The sequence below is a fragment of the Mustelus asterias genome, chromosome 12 (assembly GCF_964213995.1).
Source record: "Mustelus asterias chromosome 12, sMusAst1.hap1.1, whole genome shotgun sequence".
NCBI lineage: Eukaryota > Metazoa > Chordata > Chondrichthyes > Carcharhiniformes > Triakidae > Mustelus > Mustelus asterias.
The window spans coordinates 66560733-66574694 of NC_135812.1; the positions used below are offsets into that span (position 1 = coordinate 66560733).

Genomic DNA, 13962 nt, shown 5'->3' on the forward strand with positions numbered 1-13962 from the left:
CTAACCCACACATCTTTGGGGTTGGAAAGGAAACTGGCTCAAGTAGACTGGAAATAAAGATTGGGAGGCAAAATAATAAACAAAATGACAGAACACTACAAACCAATCAGATGGTTCAGTTACACACTGGACCTACTGCTCGGAGGGAGATAGGAATGGGACCTAAAGCTTGAGTTCCTTTTATGATTAAAGATATAGAGATTTAAGTGAAACAGGAAACCCATGATATATGTCAGGTTCATCATTCAGTAGAGATTGAAGCTGATTACAGAAAGTTCAGATGAGAACTGAGAAAGCAAATAAGAGTGGCAAAGAGATTGCATGAGAAAAGAGTAGGGGGTAACATACAAAGGAATCGGAAAGTCTTCCATAAACATATCAAGCATAAAAGCACAATCAAAGGAAAATTGGGGCCCAATAAGGACTTAAAAGAAAATCTTCTTGTGGAGGCAGAAGACATGGCTGATGTCCATAATAAATACTTTGCATTTGTCTTTGCTAATGAATGGTCAGTAAAGGAGCAAGTAATAGAGAAATTGGACAGGATAAAATGGCTAAAAAATGCTTAAATAGAGTGCTCAAAGCAAAAAAAAAAATCAACCGGTCCAGATGGGATACATCTCAGGTTGCTGAGAGAAGTAAGGATGGAAATAGGAGTTGGCCACACTCTTTCAATTCCCCTTCAACATGATGTGATATTCAAGGACTGCAGGGTTGACAACATTAGATGCCTGTTTAAAAATAGATAGAGATATAAACTGGGAAACCGAAGGCCAGTCAGCCAAATTACAGATCTGGGAAACTTCTATGGGCCTTGGGCTGGGTTTTACAGCCCCGTGCTGCAGCATGTTTTCAGGAGGGGGAGGGGGATGTAAAATACGAGGGGTGCCCAGACTCTCTTCCCAACTACCCTTGAGCTGTCTAACATGGGGTAGGTGGGCTGGTTTCAAAATCAGCAGCAGACTCACCATATTAAAACAAATAATTAAAATCAAATGCGCTTGTTAACAAACCAATTGACTGGGATATTACACTGCCCAGTTGGTGTGGGCAGGTGGAGAAGCCATTCATGAGGCCAAGTTGAAAAAAGCCAGGAGGTATGTGACGAAGTCGAGGGGGAGTGGGGAGGGTGGTACATCACTGGGGGTGTTTGTAACGCATCATCCCTGTTGATGTAGACAGGGGCATGTCCTCCACTATGCTTCCTGAAGTTGATGACGAGCTCCTTCATTTTATTGACATTGAGGGAGAGATTATTGTCATTGCACCATTTCACCAGATTCTCGAACTCTATCCTGTACTCCGTCTTGTCATTGTTTGAGATCCGACCCAACATGATGGAGTCATCAGCAAATTTGAAAATGGAGTTGGAGTGGAATTTGGCCACATAGTCATAAGTGTATTAAGGAGTTTAGTAAGTATATAAAGGCAAAATATAGGTTATCTTTAACTTAACTGAATCACTCTTTCTTGCACATTCAATGACGCTTGAACTACAAACCAGGGCAATAAGTAGCTTTACACACGAGATGGTCAACTATGGCACGGAATCAGGAGATGGAGTTTGATAGATGAATACATAATCTGATCGATGGCAGATGGGAGACACCATAAAAAGTTGCATAAACAATTTGAAAATGTCAAATTTTATGAAGCTCTGCAATGCCCATGAGGAAAATGGATAAGGACTCATGTTTCCCAGACTCTTGTTTTGAGAAAGTCTGAGTAAACTCTCAAAAGGCTGGAATGAGGCCAGGAATCTGGATTAAACTGGCACTGTTTCCAGGATTTGGAGCTGGAGTGGATTATACAAACACTGAAGACTATGGAGAAGGGACATTAATCTGATTGGCCAAAGAGTCCTTCCCCAATATAAGGTTATCCACAAACTTGATAATGTATGAACCAAGCGAGAAATTCTACCAATGTAGGGTCCTGTTATGGGGTTTGAGGATGGGCCAGCACAGGCTACATTATTATGGAGATGGACGGAGCTTAAGAAGGTTCTCTGGTTTCAATGTACCTGTGCATTTGCTGGGAGATGGGTTGGTTGCAGTTTAAAACTCAGTGAGCATTGCAGCTCACAGAGAAGACCAGGAAGGTGTTAGTACGCATCAGGCAGTTTGGGGCAAAGAAGTCCTTGAGGAATTGAAATGCTGACAGAAGGTTGCTGGTCCTGTGCTGGTGACAGTGACACCCTGACAACCATTTATAGCTTGGTGCAATTGAGAGAGTAAAGTTCAGAGAAACCCAAAGGCAGCACTAGCTTAGTGAAAATAGGGTCTGTGAAGGAGTTGGAAGTGAACCGATATATAGAGGCAGGAATGCAAATTTGTGCAACCCAGGCAGTCTCAGGAGAAGAGATTGAACCATCAACATGTGGCCAGTCACTGAGACAATCCAAGACTTTTCAGTGAATTCAATTTTGAAAATGAAATGTTGAAATTCCTCATGAGATAAGAGATTTAATGAGATTTTGTGACTCACAATGGACACTGACATCCGGGTGAATTGCTCTGGGATCAGTCTTTGTCACATGCCATTTAAAGTGCGATGTGGCATGCTCGATCATAGTTTGCCTGTTAATTCAAACTTACCCCATGTTAAATCTGAATGTTTGAGCTCGATTCTTTTATTTTGGAATGGAAGGTGACTGATCATTTTACACATTTTGTTATTGTAGGCAAAGTGAGGGAGAACCAGTTTGAGACATGAAGCCATCTATAGTATTATCTGTTATCACTCCTTGTATGTAGGCATGCCTGGTCCATTTGTTGAAATTTCATCAAATATAATCTCATTTTGTTACTTTATTCAAGCTTTGTCCAGTTGCAGTTTAGTATTATGTTTGCTGAACTAGTTTTATTTATCCTTTACTCGAATTAGTAAAGAGGATGGTGTTTAAGTTTGGATTTCTTTAACGCTAGAATTCATTCAGTCAGCCCACTGTCAACATCCTTGGGGTTACCATTGACCAGAAACGCAACTGGACTCGCCACATAAACAGAGTGGCTACAACAGCAGTCAGAGGCTAGGAATACTGCGGCGAGTAACTCACCTCCTGACTGCCCAAAGCCTGTATACCATCTACAAGGCACAAGTCAGGAGTGTGATGGAATATTCCCCACTTGCCTGGATGAGTGCAGCTCCAACAACACTCAAGAAGCTTGATACCATCCAGGACAAAGCAGCCCACTTGATTAGCATCACACCCACAAACATCCACTCCCTCCACCACCAACACTCAGTACCAATAGTGTGTACTATCTACAATATGCATTGCAGCAATTCACCAAAGATCCTTAGACAGCACCTTCCAAACCCACAACCACTTCCATTGAGAAGGACAAGGGCAGCAGATCCATGAGAACACCATGACCTGCAAGTTCCCCTCCAAGTCACTCACCATCCTGACTTGTAAATATATTGCTGTTCCTTCACTGTCGCTGGGTCAAAATCCTAGAATTTCATCCCGAATGGCTTTGTGGATCAACCCACAGCATGTGGACTTCAATGATGCAAGAGGGCAGCTCAACGCCACCTTCTCAAGGGCAACTATTGATGGGCAATAAATGCTGGCCAGCCAGTGACACCCATGAACAAATGAACAAATAAAAAAAGGTTATTAGCTTCCAAGTTTTCAGAAACAAAGGACATTTGTAGAAAGGCTAAAACAAACAAAGAGGGGTGAGGAGGTGATCTGGACCTGGACATGTTCATGATTAAGCATGGTGGCAAGGTTGGGTGAGGTGGGAAGCCCTTATGGGAGAAATGTGATTGGATGAATTTTGCTGCAATAAAGTTTTAAGATATAACTACTGGGCCTCGGGCACATTCAGGGCAGTGCATTTAGCAGGGATGAGAAAAAACTGCAGGAAGTACATGGGACAATGTCACAGCCTTATCCATGGAACAATTTGGTTATGTAATTCTTGTTTGTCTGCTCAAATGTTATATTTATGAAGTCATTTATGTTTAAGTAAAAATCATAACTGTTACCAATATGGGGTCAACTTCAAACAGTTCAACAGTCAACCATTTATAAACTACATGTGATCGTAGTATTTCAGAAAGTAATATCAAACATGTTAACCAGGAATGCATTCATAAAGAACCTGAACATTATAGATAGACATTTAACTGTTTGCTGTGAAATCAGAAATACATGTGTTAAAGTCAATTAACAATCTAAACAAATTGAAGGAGAAATAAAGAAATTGGGAGGAGTATTTCTCTATATTCCAACAGGTTAGACCAGAAAGAAAACTTCTTAGAATAAAATCAAAAAATGAATTATAAAACACTTCAAGTTCTTTGCAAACAGAGACAGAGGAGTGTATTTTTATGGTGCAACTATACCAAACGTTTAACTCGTGTCATATACTTGTTCAGGTTCAGCATTACTGACCACTCTTGTAAGAAAGCATTCAACCATTTACAAGTGGAGGACACCAATACCTCGGTCGCAAATTGTGAGGAACAATGATTTTAGCAAAAAACTCTTGCAAAAATGCCTCCAGAAATGCAGCGTGTTCCAACATGTGATGCTTCCTTAATGGAAGGGGTGACTGGATTTGCACTCATCAAATTGAGCTGCAGGTTTTGGGTCAAAAGCTTTATTGACATAAGATAAATATATAAGGAACAAACAGCATTAAATACCTATTTGTCCATGCTTCCTGATGCATAAAAATGATATAAATATCATTCATTTTTTCTCTGGATATAGACTTCAAAAAGAATTCACTTACTGCAACATCAATTTAACTTAGCATACCTACCTACCTTTGAAAAAATACACAGATCTGCACCTGTTGGCTTCTAGACTAATGGCTCATGGCAGGCTGATCCCACTGGTATAAAAGTAGAGGTCTCCTGCCTGCAAATCAACAAGAAATCCACCTGATCAGTGACGCCTTTCACTCTGCAAAGGTTTCAGAAACAGATGTGAATCAAATTCACAGTCATTTCATCAGTCTCCAGATGCCATGAATAACCAATGCAGCAATCCCAAAATAGACTGTACTATCTGCCAAAGCAATGTAAAATTAATCAGCCATTCGCCAATACTGAACGGAGATAATATTGAACAATAGGAGAATTGTTTGTTCTGGGCTGATTAAACATTTCCGACAACAAATGTATGGGGAGCAATTCTCCCCCAAAAATTGTAAGTGTTGAATTCACGTAAAAACTGGAGTAAATCACGCTGAATTTTTCAGCAGGAGTTTCAAAATGAATCTCCCAATCTCCCACACACAGCGCACTGCAGAGAGTACTTGCGTGAATCACGCTGAAAATCTGTGGGCCCGTTGGAGAGGCCGGTAGGAAAGCACTGAGCGGGCCACTGCGCATGAGCCGATCTGTCAGCGCCGAGATCGGCACATGTGTAAATGGCCCCTGTCTGCCGGCCTCCCAATTGCTGGCCAACCCCGCGACCCCCACATTGCTGGCCCTCCCAGCCCGATTTCTGGCCCCTTGGATGTGTCCGGGCCAGCCTCGTCCCGCCGCCCCCCCACCCCACCCCCCCATAAAAACAGTGCAGCGGGATGGGAGAATCACCCCCATTGTCTTTTATGCGTTTCTTTGCAGTTCTTTCCTGATAACTTACCCGTTCTGAGCTGATAGCTTTCCATTTAAAAGATGTTTGTATGAAATTGGTGTCAATCTCACCATGCTGTTTCTAGCAATACAGAATATAACTCCAATGTTGAATCTATTTAAAAAGTTTATTTCTCCCATATTCAGATGGAAAATTTTAATCTGCCATTGACATTTAAACATGGAACAAGGTCAGTCGTAAATCTTAACATCCAATAGTTGGTTCTAACTCCCCTTATCAGACTTTCCTAACCACCTCAGCTACTCCAAACCTGTTTGAGTCCCCATTTCTTTGGTTTAGGATCATACAGCTGTCACTACATGAGGCAATTCAGCTCAAGCAGTGTTCATTATGGTGTCACCTGGTTACTTTTAACCAGGCCTACATTTTGAGTCCATTGAGCGCACGCACTGGGTGGACCAGAACTGAAAGCGAAATGCGTTTCCTGAATGCAATTTCACTCTTCTTGACCAATGAACAGGCAGCCAACATGAAACGTGCACTGGGAAAGGCACAGCACTGCTGAGGGAGCGGGAAGAGGACAGGCACTGAGAAAGGAGAGGGTGCAGGCTGCTACTTCTACTGGGATCCCTCAAGGTGGACAGTTGTATGGTTCTGTCACAGGGAGCTGCAAGCCTCTCAAAATTAAGTGATGAAAAGTACAGCAAACTGTGTCTATGCAGCACAGTCAAACACCTGACAGCAATCTTCAGACCCCAGACATCTCATCCTCCGGATAGGGGTTGAAGCAAAAATATAAATGCCGCCTAGCCGATAAACTCATCGACCATAAAAGTGGATGTGCCAAATAGAATTGATTTTATTTGACTCCTTAACGGGTTTAACTAGGTTTGTAATTGCCGGCAGATGCACTTTCGATTGCTGAGCGGGCCCGCTGAACAAAATGTGGCACAAGTGGACGATGAGGTCAAGACGTGCGCCTAATATCTATTGAAGCAATTTCACATGCTGTTGTGTTGAACCTTGGGTGGTCGGGGGGTGAGGGGATCAGATCAGGCCTTGGGGAATTGGGTGGATCGGGCCAATTGGTGTGGGGGTGGCTGGCTTGACCTTTGAGGGGTGGGGGAGATCAGATCAGAACTTGGGGCACAGGTGGGGGTTTAGGTCGGGTCTTGGTGTGTGGGTTATGAGGTTGAATCTTGGGAGGGAGATGGGCAAATCGGGCCTTGAGAGGATAGGAAGGAGGTCTGGCCGGGCCTTGTTGTGTGGAGGGCTCCAACTGCTCGGGCTGTGTAGTCTCATGGGGATGGAATAGGAGAGACGTACAGATGGGTGTCACCTGGGGGTTCAGGATATAAGGGGATTCCTGCGCGTGGGTGGAAAGTGGGGATTTGGTGCACATTTTGCAATAGTTAGAAGTGGTTCTAATTCTTCATACTAGTTCGAGATAAAACAATTGGAACCGTCCAAAGTTTGTGACTTAAATTGCAATTTTCGGATGATTCTAGTGCAAGGAAATTGATTGTTGAAGTTTGCACTTTGCGACCAATTGCCATGACCTGCGTACTTCGGGGGGAGGGGGGTTACTTAGTGCAGGCTTGGAATACGCCCTCAGATACCACACCCTGGAGCTCAGAAGATAGGGACTCATGTTTTACTTTAATAACATTGCAAAAGGAATAAGAACATTGAGGGAGAAAATGTCACCTGTGCATAATTTTTTCAACCTCATGACTCCTTCTGCCATCAGCTGCCTCAACCCTAATTCTCTTCCCTGCCTCTTTGACATCTGCCCGCATCTCATGTCAGTTCATGGGTGTCTAATTTTGTTTGATAAGGCTCCTCATTAAAGGAGCTATATAAATATATTGTAATGTATTGACAACACAGATTTAGACTTACCGCCTTTGAGGATAAGACAAGTATTTATGGGTCATTACATTTCAACCTCTGTATTAATTTAAAAAGAAAAAAGCTGAGTGTTATGAACAGATGAATACATAATACTATGCGCCCCGATTAAATGTCATTAAAATTGACATCTGATATCTTGTGCACATCATTTCTGAATTAGTTGCTTGTCGTAAGGTATTGAATAACAACCGGGGTACAGTGAATAACGAGCTCCTTCCCTTATATTGAATAATCAGCATTTTCAATCAAATTCAACTTTAAGATGATCGATTAAGGCTTGTTTTCACTTTACGCTAAATAGATTAGATTCTGCTTTCTTATCATCTCTTACCTTGATGAATTCAGCCTTTAAAAGGTGCACAACGGCCACTGTTACAAAAGAAGAGAAAAGAGACAGGTGAATCATCTGTCTATCATTTCTGAAAGCGGAAAGTACTATTTAGAAATTATACAATATGGTGCACAAAGTCATTACATATTAAACGAGGTCCTCACAAATATAAACATTTCAATATTTTAAGTACCACAAGATGTCTAAATAAATACCTCAAAATCACAAATCTCATTCAGAGCGATACTCTAATATCATGAGTACCCTCATAAGCGTGAAGAAAGTTAATGACAAAGAGACAAGATGGTCGGACTCCAGAAACATTCAATGCTCTGTCTGACAACTTATATACACATATTTTTCTGCCTCCACAGCAGTTTCATTCCCATTTGATATGTGAAAAGCCTGACCAGCAGATTTAGTTATTACATGAACACTCGTGTTCTCACATTAGGATAAAATTAGAGAAGCAATGTCAGTAGTTTTGTGTGGAAATAATCCTGTCCTCATCAAATGTCTCCAGAACTGGCCACGTCCAGCTCATGTGGCAATTTTTTACCAAGTGCAAAATCTTGATGAGGTTGAAACTTTAAGACAAGTAGCTTTTCCTTAGCCATTACAAAGTGTAAATAAACTTAATTAAATTCATTCCCCCAAAAAACCTTGAGATATAGAAACTTAGTAATACCTTAATTATTACCATTGATCTGATAGCAAGGTTTGACACTTTTTTTCAATTAAATGATATTTAACTGTGGTTTATATTATTAATGAAAAAAAATCATCCCCAACCCTAGGATTTCACATGGATTATATGCCAAAATGTGAGTTGTGGCAGGTTTCCAATGAATTTTGAATCTTTTTTCATCAAATTGTATTGCAAGTTCTAATTAAATTGTAAAAACCGTTTTGGGAATGGAACTGATTTATTTGACGTTGAAGTTATATTGTCAAATTCAAGTATATAAATAGAATACCTTGAAGATCAATTAATATGTAGACGCATTATTATAACATAGAGTCCGGACAGTGCAGAATGCGGCGATACGGTCCATCGGGTCTGTGCCAACTCTTCGAAAGAGCATCTTGCCCAGGCCCACCCGCCAACCACACCGCCCTATACCTGTAACCGCATGCATTTACCATGACTAATCCACCTAACCTATATATCTTTTCGACACTAAAGGGCAATTTAGCATGCCCAATCCACATCTCTGCAGGAGGAAACCAGAGCACTGGGAGGAAACCCATGCAAACATGGGGAGAACGTACAAGCTCCACACAGACAGTCACCAAGGCCAGAATTGTACCCGGGTCCCTGGCGCTGTGAGGCAACAATGGTAATCACTGTGCCACCATCAACGTGTTATCATTTCCATTAATAAATGAATGGATTACTTATGACTTACTGGCATTCCATAATTCATCCATGCCTTTTCTGTGAGTTAGTGTGTGAAGAGGCAAAGAGTCAAGTGGAGTCTACATAATTTGGCATTTTCATTAGTGAAGCCATTTTAAAATGAGAAAATGCCATAAAGATAATTATTAAACTAAAAATGAGTAATAATGCATTGATTCTCCAACTATCAATTTAAATTATGAAGAGAAATTGTATATTTTAAAACAATTTCTAATAGTACAATGAGTTACTCATATAAAAGTATATTTGCGGAAGTTATGTGAAGTAGGAGCTTGAGATTGGAGAAACAGCTGATGCGAGACATGCCTTACAATCAAATTCCTCATCATTATCTGTGTAAAATTGGCATGACTGGATGGCATTGAGTGGGATGTCTCACATAGTCATGCATCCCTCCAAGTGTGGCATTAAACTACTTTTTGGGAACTAATTATTGGGCACTAGCCTGACAGTTGCACAGTTGGTAAACCCATCCTGTTGCCACAGGAAATATTAACTTTGGGCCATTTAAATGTTAGTGCTGGAAGAGGGCAGGTAGTAAATATGACAACCTCTTGTAGTGGTGAGGAGTCTGAGCATTAAAGTAAGAGTTCTTGGTTTTCCACTGGCAATCTTACAATGTTTATTTTTAGTTTTCTGCAACTAAATCATCAAAATGCACGTGGAATAATTTTGAATTGATGTGAAAATGGTAGCATGACAACAGTGGCAGTGATTCCTAATGTTGACATGGGCATTCTTGTTAACGTAAGATGCAAAGCAGTTTGTGTTGACAATTGAACTGTACATCTGGTATGATTCAATGCCTTTAAGAAAGCAGAGCATGGCAGAAATGCAATGTAAAGTTCTGGAAGAAAAATTTCCGACAAAATAGGATATAAAATGATAAATAATGCTTGAATTTGGAACACCGCATTCAACACCAAAATAATTGAATGGAAGAAATAAATTATCATTAAAACTACTTTTTGGCTAACATGAAAACTGTTAATCTCCATGTACTCGTGGATGTGAACACAATAACAGCAGAAAAAAATATTTTAATGTAACAAATTACCAGAATGAATTAAATCTCTACAGAAACAGAAAATGCAGGAAAATCTCAGCAAGTCTAACAGCATCTGCAGAGAGAGAACAGAGAGAAGAATCATCCAGACTTGAAATGTTAACTTTGTTCGTTCTCCACAGATGCTGCCAGACCTGCTGGGATTTTGTGCATTTTCTGTTTTTCTTTCAGATTCCAGCATCCACAGTAATTTGTTTTTTAACCAACAGTGCTATATGGTTTATTTTCTTTCTCCGTCTATACTTGTCATGGATTGCTCCATTTATGGCCTAATGGGGTGTTGTTGGGTGTCATTGTGACCTGTTTACAGGAAAATGCAATATTATTTTTGATGCTGCTGTTACAAGATCCATTAAATCTTACTGGATTAAATTTGGCACGATAGTGTAGAGATCAGGAAGTCACCCAATCAACAAATCATATACTTAAATCGATAATTTTATTACATAGTATCCAGGGGAAGATACATAAATACTTTGCACGTGTTATTTTCATTTAAATATTATGTTGCATAGTTGCTGGATACCTTCATCTCAGAGAAGTGTTATATTTCAGTCTGAAGTGTAAACATGTATTGCTGATGTTAATACGAGCCCAAATATTTGCACCATCCACATTCTGGAGGATAACGTAACATAATCCTTCAAGGAGTATTTGGAGATTTTGAAGCGTTGCTTGTTCATGAAGCAAATATATTCATCCTTTCCAAAAGTTGCAGGTGCATTAAAAATGATATTATGTATCATTCAAGATATTTTTAAATGTAACTATTAATATCCTTCAACTTAACTTTTTATATTAAATAATGCCTTCATTCTTCAATCTCCTTTCACCATGTGCTATTCTGTAATCAAAAGGATAATTGCATTTCAAAAAAAAAATCCGCTTTCTGTCTGAGGCTATAGTGAGAGATCTAATTCTAGGTTTGGGATTTCCCTTCATAACAATTAATCAACCAAGGATTAATAAGACAAGGATCATTGGCTACCATCAATAGCCAATATTAGTGTACTACAGTATTGGTAGGAGTTTACTTTCTTCATATTTTCTTAATTAACATGGGGAATTGATTCACTTTTTTCACAAAAACACTGCATTAATTTAAAAGTAAAATACTGCGGATGCTGGAATCTGAAACAAAAACTGAAGGTGCTGGAAAATCTCAGCATGTCTGACAGCATCTGTGGGGAGAGAATTAATTTGCATTAATTTGTTTGTTTTCCATTCCAGTTCAACATGCTCACAAAATAGTTTTATGTTTTGCTCATTGCTGCAACTATGTGCTTAGCTCGTCTACAACAGAGCATTTAACCAAGAAAAACCAGCAATAATGCCACTGGACTGTCAATTAACCTACATAATATACACATAAATGCTAGACGTAATATTCAGCACGTCAATTAAGCTGACAAGTCAAGTGAATGTGAACTGAAGAGGACAAGGATATCCAAAAAAACCCAGACAATATTTGCAAGTGACCTCAATGTCCTCATTTAGCAGGACAACTCCAATCCTGCCAATTATCAAACCACCATTCTACTCTCAATCATCAGCAAAGTAATGGAAGGCTAAAACAAACAAAGGGGGGTGAGGAGCTGATCTGGACCTGGACATGTTCATGATTAAGCATGGTGGCAAGGTTGGGTGAGGTGGGAAGCCCTTATGGGAGAAATGTGATTGGATGAATTTTGCTGCAGTACAGTTTTAATATATAACTACTGGGCCTCGGGCACATTCAGGGCAGTGCTTTTAGCAGGGATGAGAAAAAACTGCAGGAAGTACATGGGACAATCACAGCCTTATGCATGGAACAATCTGGTTATGCAATTCTTGTTTGTCTGCTCAAATGTTATATTTATGAAGTCATTTATGTTTAAGTAAAAATCATAACTGTTACCAATATGGGGTCAACTTCAAACAGTTCAACAGTCGACCATTTATAAACTACATGTGATAATAGTATTTCAGAAAGTAATGTCAAACATGTTAGCCAGGAATGCATTCATAAAGAACAACCTGAACATTGTAGATAGACATTTAGCTGTTTGCTGTGAAATCAGAAATGCATGTGTTAAAGTCAATTAACAAACTAAACAAATTGAAGAAAAAATAAAGAAATTGGGAGGAGTATTTCTCTAAATTCCGACAAGTTAGACCAGAAGGAAAACTTCTTGGGATAAAACCAAAAAATGAATTATAAAACACTTCAAGTATCATTGCAAATAGAGACAAAGGCGTGTACTTTTATGGTGCAACTATACCAAATGTTTAACTCGTGTCATATACTTGTTCAGGTTCAACATTACTGACCACTCTTGTAAGAAAGCATTCAACCATTTACAAGTGGAGGACACCAATGCCTCGGAAGAAAATTGTGAGGAACAATGATCATAGCAAAAAACTCTTGCAAAAATGCCTCCAGAAATGCAGCGTGTTCCAACATGTGATGCTTCCTTAATGGAAAGGGTGACTAGATTTGCACTCTTATCAAACTGAACTGCAGGTTTTGGGTCAAAAGCTTTATTTACACACGATAAATATTTAAGCAACAAACAGTAGAACATACCTATTTGTCCATGCTTCCTGATGCATAAAAATGATATAAACATTACTCATTTTTTCTCTGGATATAGACTTCAAAAATAATTCACTTACTGCAACATCAATTTAACTTAGCATACCGACCTACCTTTGAAAAAATACACAGATCTGTACCCATTGGCTTCAAGACTGAAGACTCATGGCAGGCAGACGCTGATCCCACTGATATTATATGAGTAGGTCTCCTGCATGCCAATCAACATGAAATCCACGCGATCAGTGACGCCTTTCACTCTGTAAAGGTTTCAGAAACAGATGTGAATCAAATTCAGTTATTTGATCAGCTTCCAAATGCCATGAATAACCAACACAGCATTTCGAAAATAGACCATGCTATCTGCCAAAGCAATGTAAAATTAATCAGCCATTCATTAATATTGAACATTAGGAAAATTATCACAATAGTGTCACCTCTGCTTTAAAATTGTCCTCGCTAATCCCATTTCCTCACTCTGTGCTTTAGTGTCCTTTAGTTTTTCGCCTCCAGCTCCAATGTAAATGTTCTGATTGGGTCAGCTTTCCTGATTACCTTGCTGTCATGCATTCAGTACTTTAATTCCATGCACAAAAATCTTCTTATAACCTTAAATATTAACTCAAAATGCATGCCTCAAGATTACCCCAACGAATTAAACTTTCATTGGTTACGGTCTGAAACTCTGTAAAAACTTTAGATATTCACTGGGTCTCTCCCTCTTTCAGGGCAAAACAAATAAACCAACTCAAATTAAATCAGGGACAAAGTAAAAGGGGCAGCTCCCCAAAAGGAGGGAGAACAGCCCGAACAGAACCAAAGTACAAAGGAAACTTGAAACATTAAATCATAATGTGATTATCGGGGTCAAAGGGCGTGGAAGGCGTCAACTGCGCCCGTGGACACCGCATGCTCCCTCTCCAGGGATACCTGGCTGCGATCATATTCACTGGGTCTCTCTGAACCCTTTCCGTCCTGTTGGATACATGTGCTAATTTTGTTATATCTCTTCTCATAACTATACCCTCTGATTTTGTCGCTAAAGTGATTGAGCATAACCAATCCTTGATTGCTGTTAACCAGGCCTGAATTT

The 13962-nt window shown here is 39.8% G+C and overlaps 1 protein-coding gene across 35 annotated transcripts in view; it reads right to left on the reverse strand.

Moving 5' to 3' along the window:
* gas7b (growth arrest-specific 7b) overlaps positions 1-13962 on the reverse strand; it is a 718490-nt gene that overhangs the window by 629106 nt on the left and 75422 nt on the right. For 12 of the 35 annotated variants that reach the window (XR_013499139.1, XR_013499138.1, XR_013499135.1 and 9 more), the window contains 2 exons: positions 12984-13129; positions 7809-7846 (listed from right to left, as the gene is read on the reverse strand). The gene's annotated coding sequence lies outside the window, so the exon portion shown is untranslated. The other 23 variants (XR_013499137.1, XR_013499136.1, XR_013499140.1 and 20 more) reach the window with 11 other exon arrangements.